The 23,236-nt window shown below is 42.0% G+C and overlaps 1 long non-coding RNA gene across 1 annotated transcript; it reads left to right on the forward strand.

The window, feature by feature from the left end:
• The first annotated feature begins 1,002 nt into the window (after positions 1-1,002).
• On the forward strand, positions 1,003-9,883 carry LOC310704659. The gene is made up of 4 exons (XR_014524942.1): positions 1,003-1,198; positions 7,050-7,219; positions 8,814-8,954; positions 9,758-9,883. It is a non-coding gene; the product is annotated as an uncharacterized lncRNA (long non-coding RNA).
• The last annotated feature ends 13,353 nt before the right edge of the window (positions 9,884-23,236 follow it).

A 23,236-nucleotide genomic window follows, 5' to 3' on the forward strand; every position in this document is an offset into this window, starting at 1 on the left:
GAAGGAAAGGAGGACCTTTTTCTTCCTCCCCACTTCCAGTTACTCTCTGAAGACTGGAGAAGAGACCCTCTTAAGAATATTAGGGGGGTGGGAAGGGGAAGGACTAGAGCATGTGAAAAGTGAACATAATATTTTAGCTGCAGTTCATTCATTTTCAGCTTTGCATTCTTGTTATAAAAAAGTGCACCTAGACATTCCGTTGTTGTGCCCATAGCCTAGGTTTAAGGTGCCATTTAGCTCCTAGCTTTCATATCTCAGTTTCTAACACTGTCCACATCATATATTTAAAGCATATGGAACATACATTTAAAGCACATGACTTCTCCTAAGGAATCCTGGGAAATGCAATTTGTTAAGGGTGCTGGAAACTGTAGTACTGTGATGCAGGAACTACAGATCCCCGAAATATTTGGGAGAAGCCATGTGCTTTAAATGTAAAATGGATCCAAAAGGGGACTTAGTGCTCGTATAATGATGTATCATACACATCAAATTTGGGTTCCCTTAACCAGAGTATTGTATTTTTGAACCATCCAGATCCATATTATTCTGGGTACCCCTGCAAATAAGCAAATTAAACACTCATCCCCTCAGCATGAACCTTTGTAAGTGCGGCTTTTGGTCATCATGCATTCAAGTGTCTGGCACAAAAACAGCACTTTTCACTGGGGAAAACACTTGGTCTTCTTGAACAGAAGAGTCTCCAGATTATCAAATTGCATGAGATGAGGTAGCCCAAGCTTACTTTGGGGTGCAAGAGCATACAGATTTCCATTCCTTATTTAAGCACCTCGTACAGTTGTTTCAAACTTTTAAATGAGGAACTGGAATGCAGTTTCAGCCTCATCTCAAGGAGGGTGTTCAATCAGTTTCGGCTCTGTACCAAAATATGTTGGTGAGTGACAATAGCCCTATTCAGATGTTTCACTTATGTGTTAGAACAGTGTGTCAGGCAAGCTGAATTGAGTAGCATTGCACATAACCAGCAGCCCCAACCTGGCATCTCTGCATGCGTCGTGAATGCTTGCAGAGGCAGAGCCTTTGCATGTAAAGCAGGGAACCAGATTGCACGAAAGCCTTTGCAAGTACAGGTGAACCTACAGAGGCTCCTTTCCTGCAGATATTCATGGTGAACATACAAGTGCCAGGTGCGAATAGCGCATGACAGGGGAATGGCTCCTCAGCGATGGTCTGACATGTGAGTAAGACTAAATACGGCTATTAACAGCCTCTTTTAGGAAGTGTCTGATGAGCTAAATGGAGGGTTTTCAAATGAGTCACAAAGCTGCACAGATGACTTCTTCCTCCCTCACCACTAAAATGTGGAACCACTTGCAAGTAAGATAAGGTTTATAAGATGGCGGTTGTACAGCCATTAGCCATCAAATATTTATCGTGGCTTCCTTATTTGCACATGGATGTAAGCGGTGGGGAGGGGGAAATTGCACTTCCTGTAATTTTCGCTATACAATGAAACTCTCTGCTTCCCATTAAAATCTTCATCAGTAAAATGAATACTAGGTAGCGGTAGGGAATTAAAGCTTTCAAGATACTGTGTGGGAATTAATTGCACACAGCATTTAATACTAACTTGTAGTATCAACCTTCTACACTAGATGGCAAAATGGTGCCATTTTTCACTTCTTGTTTCTGTGCTACATTTTGGAATTTCTGTTTGTACACAATTCAGATTTCTTATTCATGGGCACATGGATGGCATTATTACAAAGTCTTAATTATGGGGTCTTTTAAATAAAAAGCCCTCTTTCTATCATGTGCTCCTTTTAGATTTTGTAATGCCCATCACTTCACCTTCTTAAATATATATCAGAAATGTGATTGTTCCATCAAACATTAATGGACACCATTTAGTACTTGAAATGCTTTGAAAAGGGCTTGGTCCAAGTTCTTAGGCTGAAATCCAAGGGTAAAACCTTAATTGGCTTTTGATATTATGGTCTTCTCAGTACTTGGAAAAAATGGTTCCTCCAATTTATCATACCTATTCCCCACCCTCTTTCCCCCTACTACTCATTGGAGGAAAATAATTATAATTTCACTTTAGGCAACATATCAGACTTCATGAATTGAATTCATTCTAAACGTAGATCATCTGTGCCCATAAATACCTGCTGAGCATCTATTCCTCCGCAACCACTCCCCCCCCCATTGCATCTGACTCTTACTGCATCCTCCAGGTCCCTACCTGCCCTCCCCATTACCTCATTTCTAACTCTCAGCAAGCTGAAAACCCTGGAAAATCTGGCTCTTTGGTTCATTATAATTTTATTATCAATATGATGGGGTCCCCCCCCCTTTGTATCCTGCCTGATGTTGCATAACCCATTGGAGGACCAGACACAAATAAGTGTAATTTCAGAAGCACTGTTTTGAAATGTTTAAGGCTAGGGCTATGAATTATACAACTGGCCCCTGTAGTGGTCCCTTTCACAGTGATGTGATCTGCAAGAATCAGGTAATACTTGCCTCTGATGCCCCAAGTTAGCAGTTCAAGTTGAAGACACAGCTACAAGGGTGACCTGTGTGTGGAGTGGGCAACTCTGTCCAGGGCTCTGCAGTATATTTTTGAATGTCATATGCACATAGAATTATGGATAGGCACCTTTCATTGCTTGTCCCCACCACTGGCAAAAAAATATTTATTTAGGAGTATTTCTATATTCTAAATAGTTCAGTATTTAGTTCTTAATTCGTGCAGATAATTAAGCTGGCTTGAATAACGGCAGTCACTAATTTCTCTCACACAGTAAGCACCATTCTTTCCATGCCAGAGTCAAGACACAGGAAGAAAGGAGATAGAGGCATTCAAACCCAACTTCTTAAAACTTCCTACATACCATGGTAGTAATACACCATTATTCCCCATGGCCCATTTAGAATGGGAAAAGCAGCTTTTGGAAGCAGCAGGGGAGTGGAGGGAGTGGGTTATTCTGCTTAGTCCTTTCCCTGCCTCCAAATCACACTTCCCCAGTGGCTACCCCTGCCCCAGCTACTCTAATGCTGCAGCTGGTGCAGAATATGTCAGTCCACCTTGTACTAAAATTGAGATATTAGAACTTTACAACACTAGATCTATGTATATAAACTGTACTAGCTTCTAGGCATCATTAAAGTTCTGATCTTGATTTTGGAGATTGTAAGTAGTCTAGACCTATTCCTATAAGAATCCCTCCACATCTTTTGGAAAGGTCCTGATACATATTTTTTGCTTAAAGAAGTGTGGCCCTGGACTTCCAGCCCAAAGTCCTGTTCTGACAGCATCACCACTGAAAGATGGCAAAAAAAACAGCCCCACAACAAAAACCCTGCTGCAGCTGTGTCAGCACACAGGAAGAGCTTTGCAACTCTCTCTTTAAAATCAAATGAGCCTTGATCAGGACTGCTTCCACAGATCAAAAGTTACTCCTTGCAACTGCCTGAGATCATCATTATGGGCAGCATATACTCTGCTTCAACTCTGCTGCTTAAATAATTTTAGCTCCCTCTGTATAAACCAACTTACGATCCCAGTGAAAAAACAGCCATGGCCCATGAAACAAGTAGGAATGGATAATCAATTTTTATCACTTGTATTATGAGTAGGACCCATAGCTTTGGGTGAGTTATTATAGTTTCTCCGCTAGGAATGGATGTGTATAGATGTTTAATCTCTCTTCCATTGCTACGTATCAGCCCAGATGGACAGGAAAAGAAAGCAATGTTAACTCATACTGCAGCTTCTGCTTTACCCTGTGACCTTTAACCAGAGGTGCCAACTTGAATAAAATATTGGGGGTGGGGCAAGGTAAGCCCTGCCCCGCATAATTGATCACAAGACACGGTGCACACACACCATTTGAATGACGATGCTCATCAATTTTGTGGGGGCTCGGTCCCTAGGAGTTGGCTCCTGTGACTTTAACCATGGCATTCTACTTTGCTAGGTATTCACCTCCATCGTCACTGCTTTCCAAATAAAGTTAGATCAGCTTAAGTATCAGGCCTTCTCAGTCAACACATGTCCTGACTCCACCCCAAGTCTCTAGGTGCTTCCTTTTTCACAGACTGAGAGATAGTTTCTTACATTAACACTTCAACACATGGCAGAAAGATCTAAACAAATCTATAAAGGGTTATGAGAGTCAGCATAATTGTTTTTCCACCTCAAAAACTTCTTTCCACCTACACCCCAGGGCATACTGAGCTCCTCCCCAGCCACCCCACCCCACTGCTTCATTTCTGCTGCTGCCTTGGCCCAGTAAATCCCCATCCTTTCCTTTCTAACATGTGATAATACAAGTTGCAGTGAGAGCCAAAGGAACTCTGAAACAAAAACATGATTCACTGGAAAACCTTGTTTGCCCAATTTGGAAATTAATTTAAAGTGACTTAGCTAAACCCACAAGGGAAGTCAGTAGCACAGTAGAAGTCAGTTGCCACACTCATGTTTTGCTACTGCAGGATACCAACCCTGATGTACATAATACATACTCTAGTCCTTTTATGAACTCCAGCAGGACTGAGTGCAAACTCAGTTGCCTCCTTCCCATGAATCTTCTAATCTTGGTTCTTTTCTGCTAGGCATTCATTTTTATTCAGTGCCTTCCTGAGTGATTTTATGGTCCTAGGTTAATGCCGCTCAGCATCATGGAAGTACTGAACCATAGGGCTTCTCCAGTTGCTAGAATGGATGCTCATTTTTTATTTAAAACTACATGGGTAAAAAAACACAGCTTCCTAGACTACCATACTTCAAAATTTCACATTTTTCAGTGGTAAAGCATACACATTCTTTCATTCAACTAAATGCAGAAATCTCCCTTCATTTCAAAGAGCATTGCAGACTTTCTCTCACTTGGAGCCTCTCTGTAGCTTGCATTACTGTCATTTATTTTATTTTGTGAAAGTCCTTCACTGTGCAGCCCCACCCCATGCTTCAGAGAGCAAGACGTCAGAAAAGAGGAACAGAATGTAATGTACTCTAGAGAAGTGCACTTACCAATTATATTTATTCAGCTGCATGGGGAAATCTCAGCAGTTCAGAGCAAATGTTCACTGAGGTGAGTAACTCTGCAAACCAGTTTAGCTGGTGGGTCACAGGGGAGTTCCAAGCATCAAGAGTATGCTGTGCCTATAATATTCAACTGAACATTATTATTGGCCAATGAATGGGCTTAAACCCCCTAAGTATGATGAGTTTTTCTAGGAGAAAACTGGACACGAGCCATAGCCTTCTTAAGTCAGGACAAGCCCTCTATAAACCACACAAGAATGGATATTATGGTGGGAGGATAATTGTGGTGAATAGCATACTGTGTATTTATTAGAGCTGAGCCAAAATTCAGCAGGTGACATTTTTCTTGGAATATGTTAAAGATTTTTCTTTTTCTCCACCCAATAGATAAAGGCCACTTTCTGCACACGCTCCAAACTCAAAAATCTGTTCAAGCAAGTAACATGTAACTAGCGGAATTACATTTACTTACTTCATCTCTGCATGTAATTCTTGTCTTCCCCTTCCCACTCTATAAAAATCTTTGTATTTTGGCATTTGGCTTTCTAAGTTTTAGAAGGTAATTTTATGCAATTTATCACTAGAAGCTTCCCCATGTTCTTAGAACTGCATGGATGTAAAGAAGAGTTTGGATTTGATATCCTGCTTTATCCCTACCTGAAGGATTCTCAAAGCGGCTAACATTCCTCCTTTCCCTTCCTCCCCCACAACAAACACTCTGTGAGGTGAGTGGGGCTGAGAGACTTCAGAGAAGTGTGACTAGCCCAAGGTCACCCAGCAGCTGCATGTGGAGGAGCAGGGAAGCGAACCCAGTTCACCAGATTACGAGTCCACAGCTCTTAACCACTACACCACACTGGTAAAAGCTACCCCTGCATTATAGGGATATTTCCTAAGATTTTGCTACACTCTGCCTTCTGAGCTTTGGGAGAGTAAAACCCAAAGCTTCTCTCTTTGCTTACTTTTTTCTTAGGACTGGGCTGAGAAGAGGAGTCCTGGTCAATAGGGCAGTTTAGGCTATGGCAGGAGGTTCATCCCATCTAGGAGCAGCCTATTGTAAAAAAAAAATACTTTGAGAGGGGGGATACTTATACCAAAAAAGGGTTTGACATTCATGAAAAGTCCCTCTCTGGGCCATTATTAAAGTAAGCCAAACTAATAATAATGTCTATAATATTTCTTGAGTTAACAACATCAGAGCAGGGATAGGTTTACAGTAAAAATCAAATATCTTCCCTACACACAAATGCTATATAACTAGAGCCAAGAGTAGCTTTGTAATGGAATTTGCTCCCACATGATTTTGTGATGGCCACCAGCAGCGATAGCTTTAAAAGAGGATTAGACAAATTCATGGCGGGTAAGGCTATTAATAGCTACAAGGCACAATGGCTACACTCCACCTCCACTGTTGGTGGTAGTATGCCTCTGAATGCCAGTTGCTGCAAATCACAAGTGGGGAGAAGGCTGCTTTTTTAAAAAGCTCATGTTCTGCTTGTAGGCTTCCCATGGCCATCTGATTGGCCACTCTGATGCTGACCTTGATCCATCAGGGATCTGCTTATGTTCCTAGACCCAGTCTCTCTCCTACATACTCTCTCCGACTCTGGATACCTTGGCTGTTGTTTGTGCTGGGCTGCCTGCTGCTCAGCCTTTCATTTTTAGTCATTGCCTTCCTTTTCTTCTCTATCTTGCCCATTGACTTTTCAGGATAATTTGTGGAATTTGTCGCCACAAGATGTGGTTGCTGCCTCTACCTTTGACAGCTTTAAGAGAGAATTAGACAAATACACGGCTCAGCAAGTAGTCAGGATGGCTGCATGTACCTTCTGGTTTCTGCAGCCTATGTTTCTAAACACCACTTGCTAGGGAACATGCCCTGCTCGTGGGCTTTCCACTTGTATCTAAATAGCAGTGGTCACTGTGGGAAAGAGGTTGCTGGACTCAATGGGCCTTTGGCCCGTCGCAGCAGTGCTCTTCTTTCTCCTGCTTTTGCTTCCATAAGCTTCTTTCTTATGCTTTTTTCTTCCCTCAGCCATCTCCAACAGTCACAACTGCCGTTCTCTTTAAAATGGTTCAACATTCCTCCTCTGTGTCTGGCGTGCCCTCCTCTAAGTCAGGGAAAAGTTCCTGTTGTGTCATCACCCTGACCAGGGCATTGCAGCTGGCCTCAAGCGCATGAACTGCTGCTGTGTTTTTACCATGGTGAGTTGTCAAAAGCCATTTCCCCACAGCATTTTCATTACCCACACGTTGAAGAACAATATTTTCACAGGCTTGGAAAAATAGTAATTTGAAGACTGCTCACGTGCAAAGCTTCCTACAATTTTTTTTAAATATATATATATAAAGATTTCACACCATTGCAAGCAGGGCCATCACCCAATTAAGAAATCTTAGTCAATTAATCAAATGAATTTAAAGTGATTAATTAATCAAATTGATATAAATTTGCATATGACTTAAAGCAATAGGTATTAAGAAAAAGGCAGACTTTCATTGTTTTCAGATGATGCATGCATGTGTCACCACAGTCACCATCTCAAAAGAAGCATTTGCTCCTGTGGGAGAGAGAAGAGGGAATGCTTTTTCTAAGGAAGCACCTGCCATCTGCAGTTTTTTAAGTACTTGTCTTAATTAACATTTTAAAATGTGCTTTCTGATTAATTTAAGGTTTTGCTGTTGAAGTGTAAAGCCCTGAACAGCCTGGGATCTGCTTCCCTGTGAGACCTCCTTTTCCAAGATCATCATGTTCAAGCCTTTAGGTCATCAAGCGAGGTCCTCTTGTGGGAGCCACATGCCCTGGAAGTTTGCTTATTTTAGTACCAGTGGAAGAGTCTTTAGTGCTGAAGGACAGGAGGGGGGAGTATTATCCCATCTCAAAAAGAATTGATCCCTATTCTGAGTCCATCTCCCTGCTGACCAGGAGAACCTTTGTATTGTCTGCTTTATTGTCTCCATTTGCTAGCCCTCATCCAACTCATAATGGCTTTCTTAGTATTAGACGAAAAGGAGAAGTAGTGTAGCAACCACCCATTATTGACAACCTATCTGCTGGTAAATTTGTATGGTTAACTTCTTCGTGTCTCCTGTCTGCTCCAATCAGCAGAAGGCTTGACACACCTTTCAGGTTGATCTGTCCCAGTAGTGTGGTGGCAAATTTTGAAATGCAAGGTCCCTTCATGACAGTCACACCATGCTGCCTCACACCCATGTCTGAGATTATACGCTTTAACTTCCAGAACGAAAGTTTTCCCTAAAGATTCCTGAAAGTGTTGTTTTGTGATTTTTAAAGATTTCTCAGCACCTTACCAATCTACTCTCCAGAAAGCTGAACATCACAGTTAAAGCAAAAGTCATATTATATGATTGACAAATCAATACAGCATTTATAATCTATAAAAAAATATTAACAACATAACCAAAAAATAAACTAAGCACTGTTAAGGTCATACACACACTCTCCACACCCCCATGACTCATAAGCTTTCACTCTGTTCAGCTCATTAGAACAAACATACAGTGGTACCTCAGGTTAAGTACTTAATTCGTTCCAGAGGTCTGTACTTAACCTGAAACTGTTCTTAACCTGAATCACCACTTTAGCTAATGGGGCCTCCTGCTGCTGCCGCGCCGCCAGGGCACGATTTCTGTTCTCATCCTGAAGCAAAGTTCTTAACCTAAAGCACTATTTCTGGGTTAGTGGAGTCTGTAACCTGAAGTGTATGTAACCTGAAGCATATGTAACCCGAGGTACCACTGTACACATAATGCCCATGGCAACAACTCCCTTCTAAAGGTTCCTTGGGCAAGACAAGTGGAAAAACCATTGCCTGAAGGCCAACTGAGTCTGCCTCCCTCACATAGGAAGCTGACCCTGCTGGAACCTGGCTGCCAAAAAAGGGGTCCATGGCACCACTACTTCCACCTGGGTCCCTAGGTGACTATACCCATGATCTATCCTTCTTTTAAAAAAGTGTTGTGATGTTTGACTGTGTTCTGCCTTGGTATTCTACACAGACACATTTGAAATGGCTGTAGACATGCCAACATTTATGCTTTACTCATTTCTGTCTTACGTTCAGAAGTTCTTCCCTTACAATGGGGTGGATCCTTTTTGCCAGCAGTGACCCTTGCAAGACAATTACTTAAGTTGCTTGGGGAGGGGAACTTTTAGCAGACAAATGCAGACAGTGGAAAGCCTAAGCAACCTCTTTCCACTCCCCTATCACTCCCCTATCTTTCCACTCCCCTATTAACTCCCCTATCACAGTCTTCCAAGACTGCTTTAAATTAAACAAACAAACACTGAGGTCTGGGGAAAAAAGATCCTGAACTCTGTCACATCTGGTTTAGCCTTTCAAAGACGTGTGTGTGTGTGTGTGTGTGTGTGTGTGTGTAAGGAATGGAAATTGACTGGCGAGGCATGCGTAAATAAAGTTAGCCTCTGCTGCTGTGACATTGATGCAGATTTTGGCAGGATAGGTAGATTTAGTTCAAAGAGAAATCAGAGAATAGGCAAGAATAGTTTCAATATACATTCCAGGAACAAAAAGAGGCTATGCATTTGACCCTAGGCAGTTGCCATTTCAGGATGGCTATTTTTACAGCTAAGATGGCTATAAAAGTTTCATACACTATTTTTCAATGTCACACCCACACCCCATTTGAAAGGTTTAGAACAGGAGCACCTGTGCTTGTATTATTTTCTTTGTGATATATATTCTTGTTTTCCTTCATCAGATTCACCATATAAGCGGCAAACTAAAAAGGATGAAGCTCAAGGAATACAGCATATGTTTTCCATTTCCCATGCAAAACTATTTCTCCATCTGATTTATTACCCACCTGAACAAAATTATGTTTTTATTCCATGTTTATTTCAATTTCCTCAGCATCTCCCATGTCTGGGGTGGGTATGGGACAAGGAATGTAAACTGCCAATGATGTTGGACAAAGAAATCAGCTTTGAAATACAAATTTACAGCAAATCCAGGTTCTCTCCATGCATACAAATGAAAAATGCTGCTGCAATAATTTTTAAACTAGCAAATGCAAGGTAATCCTGGGAAGAGTGGTCTTCAATCTCCTCCAGACATCTTTTACTGAATGCTGGGACTGTAGGATAAATCCACTGACAGCTATAAAACACTGCAGTGGCAGAAAAACCTGCATATATTTGGTTGTAGCATGTGCATACTGTAGTTCTTTCTGGGACACCCAGAAGCACCATTGGGACCACAGTAAGATGCTTCCTTGGCCGTCTTTGAAAATCATGGTTATTTGCTGGATGAACCTACTTGCCCACCATAGAAGTGATCACAAGAGCTAATAATACTCTATATACTGTGAAGCAAATTAATTACCATGCTTGAATGGGCAAGTAAAGAATCGTAAGGCTTACTTGTGGGATCATAATGAAAAATGCATAGCCTGTGCCTTAGAAAAAGGGGCTCGCATCCAACCTGTTCTACAAATCTGGGCAAAGACAGGTGAACCTATTATGTAAGCCTGGCTGAGTAGTCTTAGCAAGGCTAATCTGCCACTGAAAGATGTGTTCCTATTTAGGTAGTACCAGAATTTGCCAAAGTAAGCAAGCTGTGTTCTATAAATTGTCTAGTTCAAAAGGGTCCTGATTCTGAACAGCATCTTTAGGGAATAGTGAGGATAGAACAACAACAAGAAGAAGAAGTTTTGCCACCCTTCTGTAAACCAACCAAAGTAGTGTACTGCAAATAAATACAATCAAAATGTGCCATCACATATTTGGTAAAAGCAGAGAAAGTAGGGAGTTGGACCGACCATAGCTCTGAAAGCAGCACATTCCACCATCATGCATGGCCATCAAACAGGCCTCTGTAAGTGATGGTATCTTCAAAAAGTCTTCTTCATCCATATTATAATACATTTATGGCTAGGGTGCATATAATGTAACATTTTACCATGGAGGAGATATTTGGTTTGATTTGGATCTCAGTATGAACCTACCCATTTCACACTTTCTAAAATGGCATGTGAACCAAAGCACAGCTATCCTTTAAAATTCACACTTCTCCAATTTTTGTGATGCAGTTCTCCAAGCAAATAATGTGCACAAAAATGCATATATTACAAGAAACTGCTTCAAAATGTGTATGTTAGGAGAAATTTGTACTAAAAGGCTGACTGGAAATTTGAAAACTCATGCACAAAAGTGAAGAACTTGAAAATGGAAAAATAAGAAGCAGCGAGAAGCCAGAATGGACATATCCATCAATTTCTCATCCATCAGTTTCTCATCCATCCTTCCTTGGCTCATATAAACAAAAGAAAATGCACACTGCTACTTGTTCATTTCCTAGAGCATTTTTAGGCATGCCTATCAAATGAGATCTATATCCTTGGTACTAGAGATGTCAGTCATAGTGGGAAGTGCAAATGCTTATTTCTTCCTCTATACTTTTTGAAATCATACCTCTGGATTAAAAACATCACATCAAAACTAGTAGCTTGTCCTGATAACATCTAAGCAAATTCATCCTGCATCTCTCCAAGAGAAGAGGAATCTACCTAGCCAGAAGATTATAGAAAGTAGAGGATATGAACCTGCCCAAATATACAATATTACTTTTCAAAATCACAACCTCCCACTCTCTCACTGCATGCTGAACAGCCTTGCATATGTTTTGCTATAGCAGAATGGGCAATGTAAAAATCAAAAAGAACATTAGAGCGCATTTGCTGGACTGCACCATCTAGTTCAGCATTCTATAAGCAACAATGGCCAGACATATGCCCAAGCATGAAGGCAACAGCTCATTCACTGTCTGTTCCCAGCGTGATCATGGCTAATAACTATCTTCCATGAACCCATTTGATCCTTTTGAAAATAACATTTACTCCTTCATTAGGGTCCTTGAAGTTTGCATTATGATCTAATGAAGCATCTTGGTCGGCTTTCCTGCTTGCATGTTAATGGACAAACCAGCTACTTATCTGTGATTTAGTAACCAAATAAGGCTGCAATCCTAACCCTATTTACCTGGAAGCAAGCCCCTTCCAATTCAATACAACTTAAATCTGAGTAGATATATTAGGGAACCTCCAGCCCACAGATCTGATTAGGCCCACCAGGCACCCCCATTTGGTCCATAAGGCTGTTTCGGCCAAGCCACATGCACATGCCCTCCACCTTATGCCATATATGATGTCAGGTGTGGGGCAGGTAAATATATGGTTGTGCCAAAAAGGGAGCTGCAGGCGCTGCCTATCGGCTGGTTGGCAACACTTGCAAAACTCTGTGTTGTATGTGGCACTTGGAAGCCCCAATAATCAGTTGATTGCTGGGGCTTCAAAGCTCTTCCTCTCTGTAAGCACCAATTGCCAGGTGACTGTTGGGACCTCAAAGTGCCCTGCACAGCTCTCTGCAAAATCAGCTGCTTCTCAGTGCTCACAGAAAGCTATGTCTGATACTACCCCACGTGAAAGTCTCTTAGCTTATGATGTCTTCAGCAATGTTCATGTGCCAGCAAATTTCAAATGTGACATTTCAGAAAATCTGCAGTAATAAAGTCCCATGTGAGGACTAAGCATGTGAATTGGGTTGAAGACAAAGAGGGAAATAAACTCTTATACAGACAATGGTACATAGCCTACAGATTTCCAGAGGTCTGTAGAAGAGGCAATGCAGAAGATTAAGGTGCCTCAAATCTACAGCAGCCCACAGTATACAGAATGCATACTGCCTTTTCTAAAAGATGAACACACTTGTCATTTAGCTTTTCTTTTACCCTTGTGTGAGCAAATACAAACTTCACACTTTTTACGAAGTGTTAGCAACACTATGTGGGATCTTGAAACAATCATAAGCATGCTGCCACAGAAACTGAAGACAATATAATAAGTTACAGTAGATGGTGCTAGACAGGTGCAAAAGATTCAAGACAGTCATTTGAGGATACCTGCAAGATTTGCCCTTAAGCTAAGCGGTTTAGAAAATGTGCAATTTAGATTTATCTGTTCAGGAGGGAGATTCAGATAAAACAGTTGAGCTGGTGAGCTGATTAAAGACAAACCCCTATATTTAGATAATGCTCAGATTATTACCTTATCTGACACAATGAAGGGTACAAGCCCCAACCCCTGTAGGTGTAAGTATAGGTGAAAATGACATGCATAAAAGATGCTGATTCAAGATTCAAGTCAATCCTCCATCGTGGTCCCTCTGTTTAGCACTGGGAGGTGAGGGACAATAAATTGTCCCGTTTATTGACACGTATCAAGCTTTTCCTATTTTCAAAACACAGTAGCTTGAATAATTCCAATAAGGAAAAAGCCCCACATCAGTGTAAAATCTCTTGTCAGTTTAATGTGGATTTATAAAGTGTTTTAGAATGCATGCTAGAGACTGGAAAGAGCTTAAAGGCTCTTCTGGAGTCACAGGTATTGCATTTTAATGTATATATCAGAATTTACTATATCATCTTTCAGTAATTTGCATCATCACGCCAGGAGTATGGATCTCTGTATATTAAAGAGAGACATGAAAATACCCAGGTTTATTGAGGATTATTTTGTTATGACAATAAAGTCTCTTATCACCTTAAAAGTACATCTTTTCTCTGGGTTAAAACATGTCTTCTGTTACAAATCCAGATGAGCATGTGTCATAATGGCAAGATTAACTGAATGCTGCATCTAATGAACCTTACTGTTTACATTCGGCAGCATCCAGCAAAGGCACATACTGCAGGGACACTGTAGAAAATGCTCTTTAAACCTTCAAAAGTTGATAATTGTTTTGAAAGCACCAATCCAGGTGCCGACCTGAAGAAGGTGTCATCAGATGGCCCATAGTCTGCCTCTCAAAAAAATGTGAAGGCCAAAGCCCTCAAATGGACTTTTTTGTGTGGCCACTTTGAAACACACTGTGTTCTGCAGGTGGACAGTTGCTCCACTACAATGAAATATGATGACAAAGCGAGGTCTGAAGCTTCCAAATGATATTTATTTCCATTTATCTGCAAACCTGGGGCTGGTTTATTGATTTAGCATCTCTACAACTGATCCTTCTTCAAATGATTCCAGGGCAAGAACTTTAAAACAACCATTAATGATTTTTCTAAAGGCTAAGTAACAGGAATGGGGAACCCAGGTGTCGCTCGACTACAACTCCCATCATCCTGATCCTGAGCTGCTGGTGCTGCTGGGAGTTGGAATCCAACCTCTGGAGAGTCTTGGGTCCCCTCCCCCAGGGAGGGGCTAAAACATCAATAAGACTCTACACGGCAGCAGGTGAACAAATAAAGCAAGTTATTCCAATCAGCTTCAAATCTCATCCCGCAGAAAGCCTAGACAAAGAGGCAGCATGCCATTTCAGCATTACCTTGCTTTTTGTCTGGTCTGGTGTAGCTGTGCATTGTGTATAAAAATCTGCTATTTCTGGTGCTCCCATATTAACATATTGTTATGTTTTTAGGTGTTACAAGTGCAGTAGGTCTTTATCTAAAGAGATGTGAGTCTGCTTGGTTTCCTTTAATCTTTTAAGCATTGTGGAATTGCATATCACAATCTCATCTGTACTTAAACGAGCAAGAACAGCATGTAGAGACTATTGAGCTTCATGTATCAAATTCTCAGGGTTATACAGTCCTGCAAAGTGTAACCAAGCAAAAAACACAACGCCAATAAGCCAGGCCAAGAAAAGGGACAAAGGGTTGCTCTACCATATGTTTGCGTGATTTCTATGAAGTACTAAGGCAGAGAGAGAAAATTTGCTTCTGTTCAAATCGATACACTTTAGAATGTGGCAATACCACATCCACAAAGATGCCTACAGATTATGGTGGTATAAGATGGAACACTTTCCAGTTTCAATAAGTACTGTTAAAGAGCAGAAACTAAATCACAATGGATTGGCATAATAAAACTACAGTGCTAAATGTTTCGCCATATTTGCCCAGCAGGAGGCTCTCTTGCTACACGCTGCATGAGGCAATTCTCCTCCCGGACTAAGGCACTCAGTCATAATCAGGAAGTAGAAGGCAAGAATGTGACGATCACGCTAGCACTCAGGATGACATGGTATTAGAGGCAGTGAATCGTTTTTTCCCAGCCTAGACGAATTACTCAGGATCATTTAGTCCTCTAACACCAACTCATTTACCAATTCACAAGTTATCCAATAACAGGAGAGAGAGAGAAAAGCTCTTCCTTTAAAATCTTTACACAAATCCCTTCCTCCCAACTCAGAATTCATAAAGGTACCAAAACAGAAATCAAAAGCCAGAAACAAAAGTAGCATAATTGTACTCACTATAATGCTGTGCAAAATTTTTCTTCTGTGTTGGTTTTCCCCCCTGTTAATGAGAGAAGAAAATGCATTAAAAAGTAAAAGGTAAGGTAAAGGACCTTTACCTAAACTGCATTAGAAACTGATTAAAGGAGGAGAAAGTGTCAGTGAAATTCTCATCGGGTTAGGGTGGGTATTGCTATAAGTACTTTAGCTTTGAGGTGGCTAAATGGTTTAGTGAGTGCCTTTATTTCATTCTTCAAGTCATCTCTCCAGAGATCTGCATTCTGCGATCTTCCCAAATGCCTGCTGTTTCTGAGAGGCTGCCTTCCACACACCAGACAGCTGGTTGTTTTATTGTGAAATCTTTACTTTTAAAGAAATAAGTAAAAAAAACAAAGAAAGGGTAAAAGATATAATTTAATCTGTTCAAAGAACAGTTTAATCTAACACATTGTACTCAGACGTAAATCCCATTGAATTGAATGGTTTAGGATTGCAGTCTAAAACTGCTCTGTATAGTGGTACCTCGGGTTAAGTACTTAATTCATTCCGGAGGTCCATTCTTAACCTGAAACTGCTCTTAACCTGAAGCACCACTTTAGCTAATGGGGCCTCCTGCTGCTGCCGCCGCGCCGCTGGAGCACGATTTCTGTTCTCATCCTGAAGCAAAGTTCTTAACCTGAAGCACTATTTCTGGGTTAGCGGAGTCTGTAACCTGAAGCATATGTAACCTGAAGCATATGTAATCTGAGGTACCACTGTACTTAGTATCTGTGTATTGGCTGAGCAAAAATGATTTATACATGTTCCCCACTTATTTGTTTTAATCCCCATAGCTTCAATCCACAAATGCTTACATCAGTGCTTATCACTAAACTTATGACAGCTCTTGGGGACAGCAAGGAAGACTGGGTTGAATGCCTCTGTCTCCCAAGCAGTTTGTTGACTTTGTTCTGAAGATACGTGCAGACCAGCATGGATTACGGTGTGTGCAATTCTATGTAATGGGTGCAGGATTTATTTTCTACACAGTACCACACATCTCTTTTTGTGTGTGTGCATCCAGCAAGGCGATCTGTATCTTGAATGCGGCTTCTGCATACAGATTGCCCTTGCAGGGCTGGGCTGCATGGTCTATAGGTTTGGACTATAGGTTTCCCATAAAATCTGCATCTCTGGGCCAAATGAAACCACCTTAGATGTGGCCTGCATATATACCTGACTAGCACTGAGGCTTGCAAAAGAAAAATAAATTAAAGACATAGGTCCATTTTCTTGGAAGATGGCAAATCCAGCATATGGACATTTCCATCTTTATTTTCATGTGGTAAGGCATTTATACAAAATCATGACACTATCAGGGAAAACAGTATTTTTGAGACAGTTCCTGTATCATACAATGTCAGGGATTTTATTACAGGGACTACACCTCACCATGAAAGTGAGGTGCTGGAATCACAGCATAGACTACAACACCTCAAAGTTAAATGCATAAATTTGTTCCTCCAAGTGGAGAGTGTGACAAAGGACAAAGAGCTGACTTGGTCAATGGTATTACAAGGAACTTGAACACCACAGGCTTGGAAAGGAGGAGGAACCCTTCTCCTGAGCAACAACAAGCCCAGCAGCTGGGGAGTTAATACATTTCCTTCCCCAGGCCCTCCCACTGCCTTATCAGTTTTACAAACTTAACACACCCCTGCAGTGGTGCTGATGCCTCCCACCAATTGCATGAGAGAAACACAGCCTGTCTCTGTTTCCACAAGGTTCCTGAGTGGGAGGAAGGGACATGTTGTTGCAAGGGCATCCTATTTCACTCCAAAGGTCTTTGATGCCTCATCTGATTCACTGTGAGCTTCCCAAAATGACTTGTATCAATTTAATCAAGTTTAACTTGCAAGGCATCCTCTAAGTCTAAAAGAATGCTTGGAAGTGAGGCTTGCTCAAGAGGCTGAACGTTCTGTTTCAGTGCCCTCACAAGACTATAGTACTCAGAGTTCTGTGAAGAGACACAGTCATGGGCATAGCCGGGGGGGGGGGATGGAGGGGCAGCTGTCCCCTCTAAATCAATAAAAATACATAGCAAACTGAGGTTCTGCTCCCCCAACAAAAGGCCTGCCCCCCAAATCCTGGCTACGCACATGGACACAGTGACTATTAAACCAGTTGAAGTCTGCAGTGTAGATACATGTTGTTAACAGTCACCAAGAAACATAATCAGCAACCCCTAACGTGGGCAACCATATGGCAAGCTTAAAGGTACTAGTGCCGGGGTATCCAACATAATGTCCTCAAGATGTTGTTAGACTACAACTCCCATTAGCCCCAGCCAGCACTGCCAATGGTAAGGGGATGATGGAAGTTGTAGTCCTACAACACCTGGCGCCTAAGGTGGAAGAAAAAGACTCTATAATGTACAGTTTTAGGCGGCAAACCTATATACACTTCCCTGGGTATAGGTCCAGCTGAACTCAAGAAGACTTACTTCTGAGTAGACATGTAGAGCAATGTGCTGTTAAAGAACAGAAAAAGGTCAAGAACGTCAAGTGAGGATAATGCTAACAGTGGTGAGTGGTTTGCAAAAAGAGGAAGGCATAAGAGTACGTTGCAAACCTTAAAAAAGGGAAGGGTGTGAACTCAACAAAATGCTACTTTTGGAGGCTCCTACATAGATAACAGAAATAGAAGTCTGAGAGAAAAGAAGAAGGTTCACATTCAGTTTCTGTTCTTCTCACACTCTGCAGATTTACAAGTCTGTAAAATATAGATAAGTGAAGAAAGTTACACTTAATGGCCACTGCTTCTCAACAGGGAAGATGGGCCTCATTCGGGAAAAAATCAATCTGGGTTTCTTGGCCTTCTTTTCAGGCTTCTTTGAGCCTTGTGTCATATTTCCAGGGGGGGAAATGTGTTTTCTTTACTTGAGGGCTCATTTTTTCCTTACAGGTGTCACTGCCATAATATGTGTAGGAAAGCTTTTAAAAAGCATAGAAAAAAAAATCTATAACTACCTTTAATTTCGAAGTGGCACTGGCAGGCATTGCTATCTAAGCTTTTGACGATAAAGCTTTGCTGAAACACACACATTCCTTTCCCAGTTTTTTGGGCAGGGGCAGTGGTAACTAGACTTTAAGGAGCAAGGCATTTGAGTAAAGGGTGTCAGGAAAATAAAGGGAGTGCAGGGCAGCATTTGACAAAATAGGTAGCTTCTTCCTAACAAATTATGTATAGAATAAGGAAATACATAGGTTCTAGCTACCCAGAGACAAATTATAATATAACTTGCCTTTTATAAAGTGTCCATTTGCAATGAAAGGCTAATAGGTTGATACCTGACCATTGCTTAACAGACTGTACACTATTCTATTTCATTTCCTCATTTATTACAAATTATTTCTTTATTAATCCACCCTGAATCTATTTCCTCCCCCCTCGACCTGATTCAACAATAACAGAATACTTGTGTGGACAGCATTATAGAGTCAGCAGCTGTGAACTTGAAAAGCAGAGAAGCTACTGATCCCTTCAGATCACAGCCCCTAATACAGTACTGTTTCTTAGCACAATATTCAACTTTTTGTTTAGGTCCGAGACCCACATGTAGCCCATACATGCCTTTGTGGACGTTTCTTAATATTTTACCAAAGGTTTATGTGGTAGCTGGCTGCTGTTGGGACCCACAAGAGGTAGGCCACAAGTCTAACTCACACATTTTAAGACTAGTGGGTTTGTTACCTCAGGGAGGCTCCTTTTGTATTCACTGCAGTGGAACATTCTGGGCATATGAAGCCACAACACTCTCTCCCTCTCTCTCTGAGAGCTGTTTAGATCCAGGGAATTGCCTCCATCCCCTTGTGAGGTATTATGGGTTGGCTGCACACCTCTAGTACCTCTGAAGAGGAACCTACACAAGGAAGCTGTGTGGGCTAGTTCCTTTTAGGATATTGCAAACAGGTGTTCTCAGCTGGCTGCAGAAGAGAGTGTGCCCTGAGCCATAAAGGACACTCTTCTTTTTGACCTAGGGGTTAACACTTGCATAATGCTACTCATTTCTTAGGTATGGTACCCTATATATCTCATGGGGTGTTTGTGCAGGAAGTTCCTATGCAGACAGGCCTTCAGTATATCCTTCAGTACCTGTGCTTTAGTCATTAACAAAACATCACGCTTCAAAGTCTTCCCTCTAAAAACAATCTCTGGGGAATGCCATGCTTCATCTGGTAATGAATACGTGAGCTTCCTCACTGCTTTCCCCAAAGAACTGCTGTTAAAAGATAAATGAATGGTAAAGAATGTTGACATTGGGACACAGATTACTCTTTGCACAACTATAGGAGGGCAGCAAGCGGGCATCAGAGCCTCCACAAAATCTTTGTACGTGCTGATTTTCATATCAGAAACATATGTTTGCAACTTTTGTTCTTTTTCAGAATTAGGAAACTAACCAAATTCAAGTCCCTTTTGATGATGTGCAGATTTAAGCTATGTGCTGCTTAGGGTGGGAAATAACATGATATAAGGAATTAGACAAAATAAAGTCCTGACTGTTTCCCTCTCTAAGCCTCTATGCTGATTTTCATAAACCATCACATACATATAATGAAGCTATATATTACATCTGTACCTATTTTGCTACATTTGTTGCAATATATATATATATATATATATGGTTAAGAAAACTGCATGGGTATGTGTGAGTGGGTGTCTAGTAGGCAGCTAGGGGGAGAAAATAAAAAATATTTATACTAGTATAGTAATTCTTAAACAGTCATTACATAAAAGAAAACACAGCCAGAATATGATGTTCCCTCTTCTGTGTCAGTAGTATGACCTAACATTTTTCATGTGTTGAAAGATTTCTTACAACTTCTGGCAATTTGCTGCTAAAGATGTATTGTTTGCTCTCAACTATGTGTCATTGCACAATTCCAACTGAATTCTCTTGTGATTTACCATTGAATTATTTCCCTGCTTTTTCCAGTTTATTATTTTTTCTATTAGACTTACTACACAAAATCTACAATACCCCCCTCCTGGAACAAAATGGGCACAAATAAAAGGGCATACTGCACTGGGAAGTTTCTTTACTCCAGCCCTGTTATAATGAAATAACAGCACTAGTAATGGTAATGTAGGCTGAGCCTAGTCCATGCCAGGGAATCGTTGGCCCGCGTCCTCAGATCCAGAGAGAGAGTAAAAGAAAACTCCAGGAAAGATCCTTCTTTGGAGGAAAGCAGTTTTATTCTCTGTGCACAGGAGACAGCCAGCAGAATAAATTCTGGAAAAACTGACTGCCCAGAAAATATACCTCTGCAGACTTTCTTATACCTTGAGTGGGCTTTCTCCCTCCTCCCCAATCAACTGGAAAGTTTTCAACTTATTTTTAGCATGTCTATAGCCCTCTAAACAGCCCTCCCTATTGTTCCCTATAGTGTCTTTCTAAGCGTCCTGCATCCTCCCGTCTCCTCCTCCCGTCTCCCCGTATGTGTCCTTTTTATCTTGCATTCCTAAGGTAAGAAAGCGAGGCTATTCTGGCTATTTCGAGCCTCTGTCTTATCTTGCATTCCTTCGAGGGGCCTTCTTTTTGCAGGTGAAATTATTTCTAGCTAAGAAATTGACTTAGACAGAAAATATAGAAGATCCTTCTTAGGTACGAGGTACAAGGTATAGAAAGCATATAGAAAGCAACCCTTCCCTCTCCCTTCACTCCCTCCTCTTCTTATGAACAACCTAATACTTAGGTTCGTTCTGGGGTAGGGGTCTATAATCTCTTATGAAAGCAAGCACGCGAGGTCCCATCATGCGAGACATCATGTTCTCCATCATATTTTGCATACATTGCATCAAGCAGGGCATACAGAAGCAGAAAAGCAATAGAAGCATTATTGGGCCTATCACCATAGTAAATATTCTCCCCATCCATCCACCATCGGGCAACCAAGAATATAACCAATTCCATGGAACACCTTCTGTAGTTTTTAGCGGGTTTTCAGCTATCATTGTTTCCATGTGGTAATGAACTAATGCACAAACTCCTCTCTATGTTGAAGATGTTACCAATGGGAATTCTATGTAGCATCAAACCTGGCCGTTTAGCATAAGGTGGTATGTGCATACACAGCCAACAATTGGAGAGATTTAACATTGTGGTGAACTTCCTCAAGGGTGAGAGCCTACCGGTGAGCTGATGCTCCCACTATGTGGGTCAACTTTTCTACTAACCCTGTTGGGTGGATTGAACTCTCGTGCTGCCTCCCTAGTGACCAGAGCAAATGGAAGCTGAAATCTTGGGGTGGCAATTCTTACTGGCACTTGTTTAGCAATTTCAATGCACACCTGGTTAAGGCTCCCACCCCTGCAATACTTGCATTAAGATAGGTTCCGTCCCATCTATCACCTGGATTAAGAGTAGGACCTGGTCTATCAAATGAGGTTGGTACAGTGCTCTACCTCCCAGATAACAGTTGACTACCCTCCCACAACAGCAAGAGCGGTCCAGAACTTGATAGATTTCGATCGTCTCTGCAACTTCCCGTATGAGCACTATCCACGCGTGCTGGACAGTGGTGTGGGAGAGGAGCCACAACGGGGCAGTGGGGTGTCTCAATACGGCAATCTCATCAAACCCCAGTTTCCAATAGCCAAAGAGCACGCCATCTCTTACCACCGGCAAGACGAACCAGTCGTAGCAGAGGTCAGCAGGCCAATAGGGTTGGTATGGTTCGGTAGGGTCAGGGCAATAAGACATAGAGCAAGTCAATAAAGAAAATAAGAGAGAAAAGAGAAAGTCTTTGTAACTGTCCTTGTGATGATTAGTCGCAGGATCTCGTTGCCCGTGGCCTAACGCTTTTTCCCTGGTAGCGTCAGACACAAGGTGATGATCAACTTGAGAGGGTCAGCAGGATTTATCTTGCAAGTCCAGACACCCTTCTTCAGATGCGTGTGATGTACCCAGGGGATCACCTCGACTACTTTCACTGCAGTTGGGGATGAGGGGGTCGCCAGACGCTGCCACCCAGAGGAACTGGTGAACCGGCTCAGCGAGACTGCCGTGGGACTGCAGGCGTACGCTCGAGGGAACACCTGGAAAGGAAGCAAACACACACAACAAACACAGGGATTGCACTTGTTCTTGGGTGATGTGATCTCCCATCTGCCCCAAACTGGCGGGGATGTCTCGGACGAAAGGGGTTGGCCTGCCATATAGAAGTTCAAAAGGTGATAGTTCTCAGTCTCTTGGTTGGCGCACAGGGCACATTTTGGGATATAGAATATTCTCCCAAGGTGTGCTTTAGCAGCTGGGCCTCCCAAATGGGTGGACTCGTGGTAATTCTTTACAATTGTGCTGGCCAGATGTTGGGGCACAAAAACACGGCTGTCTGGTCCTTCCTGGAGCGTTGCTCCTTCTTGGCTGGTCCACTGCTGTTCATCAAGGGTGTAACGTGGTTCCACATCGTCTGGAGTGAGTTCTGGGATTATTCTTTTGGCATAGCAGGCATTTCCTGGAAATCTGGGCTGCCAGTTGATAAAGGTTGGCTATATAGACATACTTCTTCAGCTGCTTGGTTGTGGCATCTGGCCCCATGTGGGTTGACTCATGGTATCTCTGAGTTATCTGCCGGGGCAGGGACTCTGGAATCCATATCCTGTCATCAGGGGTGAGGTACCATCCTTCTTTGGACAATGTCAACTCCTGGGCATCTGCAGTGTCCCTTTCCTGCTTTGTGTAGGCCGGCTTGTCAACGGTGCTTAAAATCTCTTCTGGGATTAGTGCTCCAATGATCGGGGCTGGGGCCAGTTCTCGGGCTGCTTCCTTGGCTACTCTGTCTGCCAATCGGCTTCCTCTGGCTACTTCCCCTGGTCCAATTTTGTGTCCATAACAATGGATAACTGCCACTGCCTCGGGTTCCCATACAGCATCCAGAAGGTTCAATAAAGCTTGTGGGTGG

The sequence above is a fragment of the Podarcis liolepis genome, assembly GCF_965112155.1.
Source record: "Podarcis liolepis genome assembly, chromosome: 4".
In the NCBI taxonomy this organism is placed as follows: domain Eukaryota; kingdom Metazoa; phylum Chordata; class Lepidosauria; order Squamata; family Lacertidae; genus Podarcis; species Podarcis liolepis.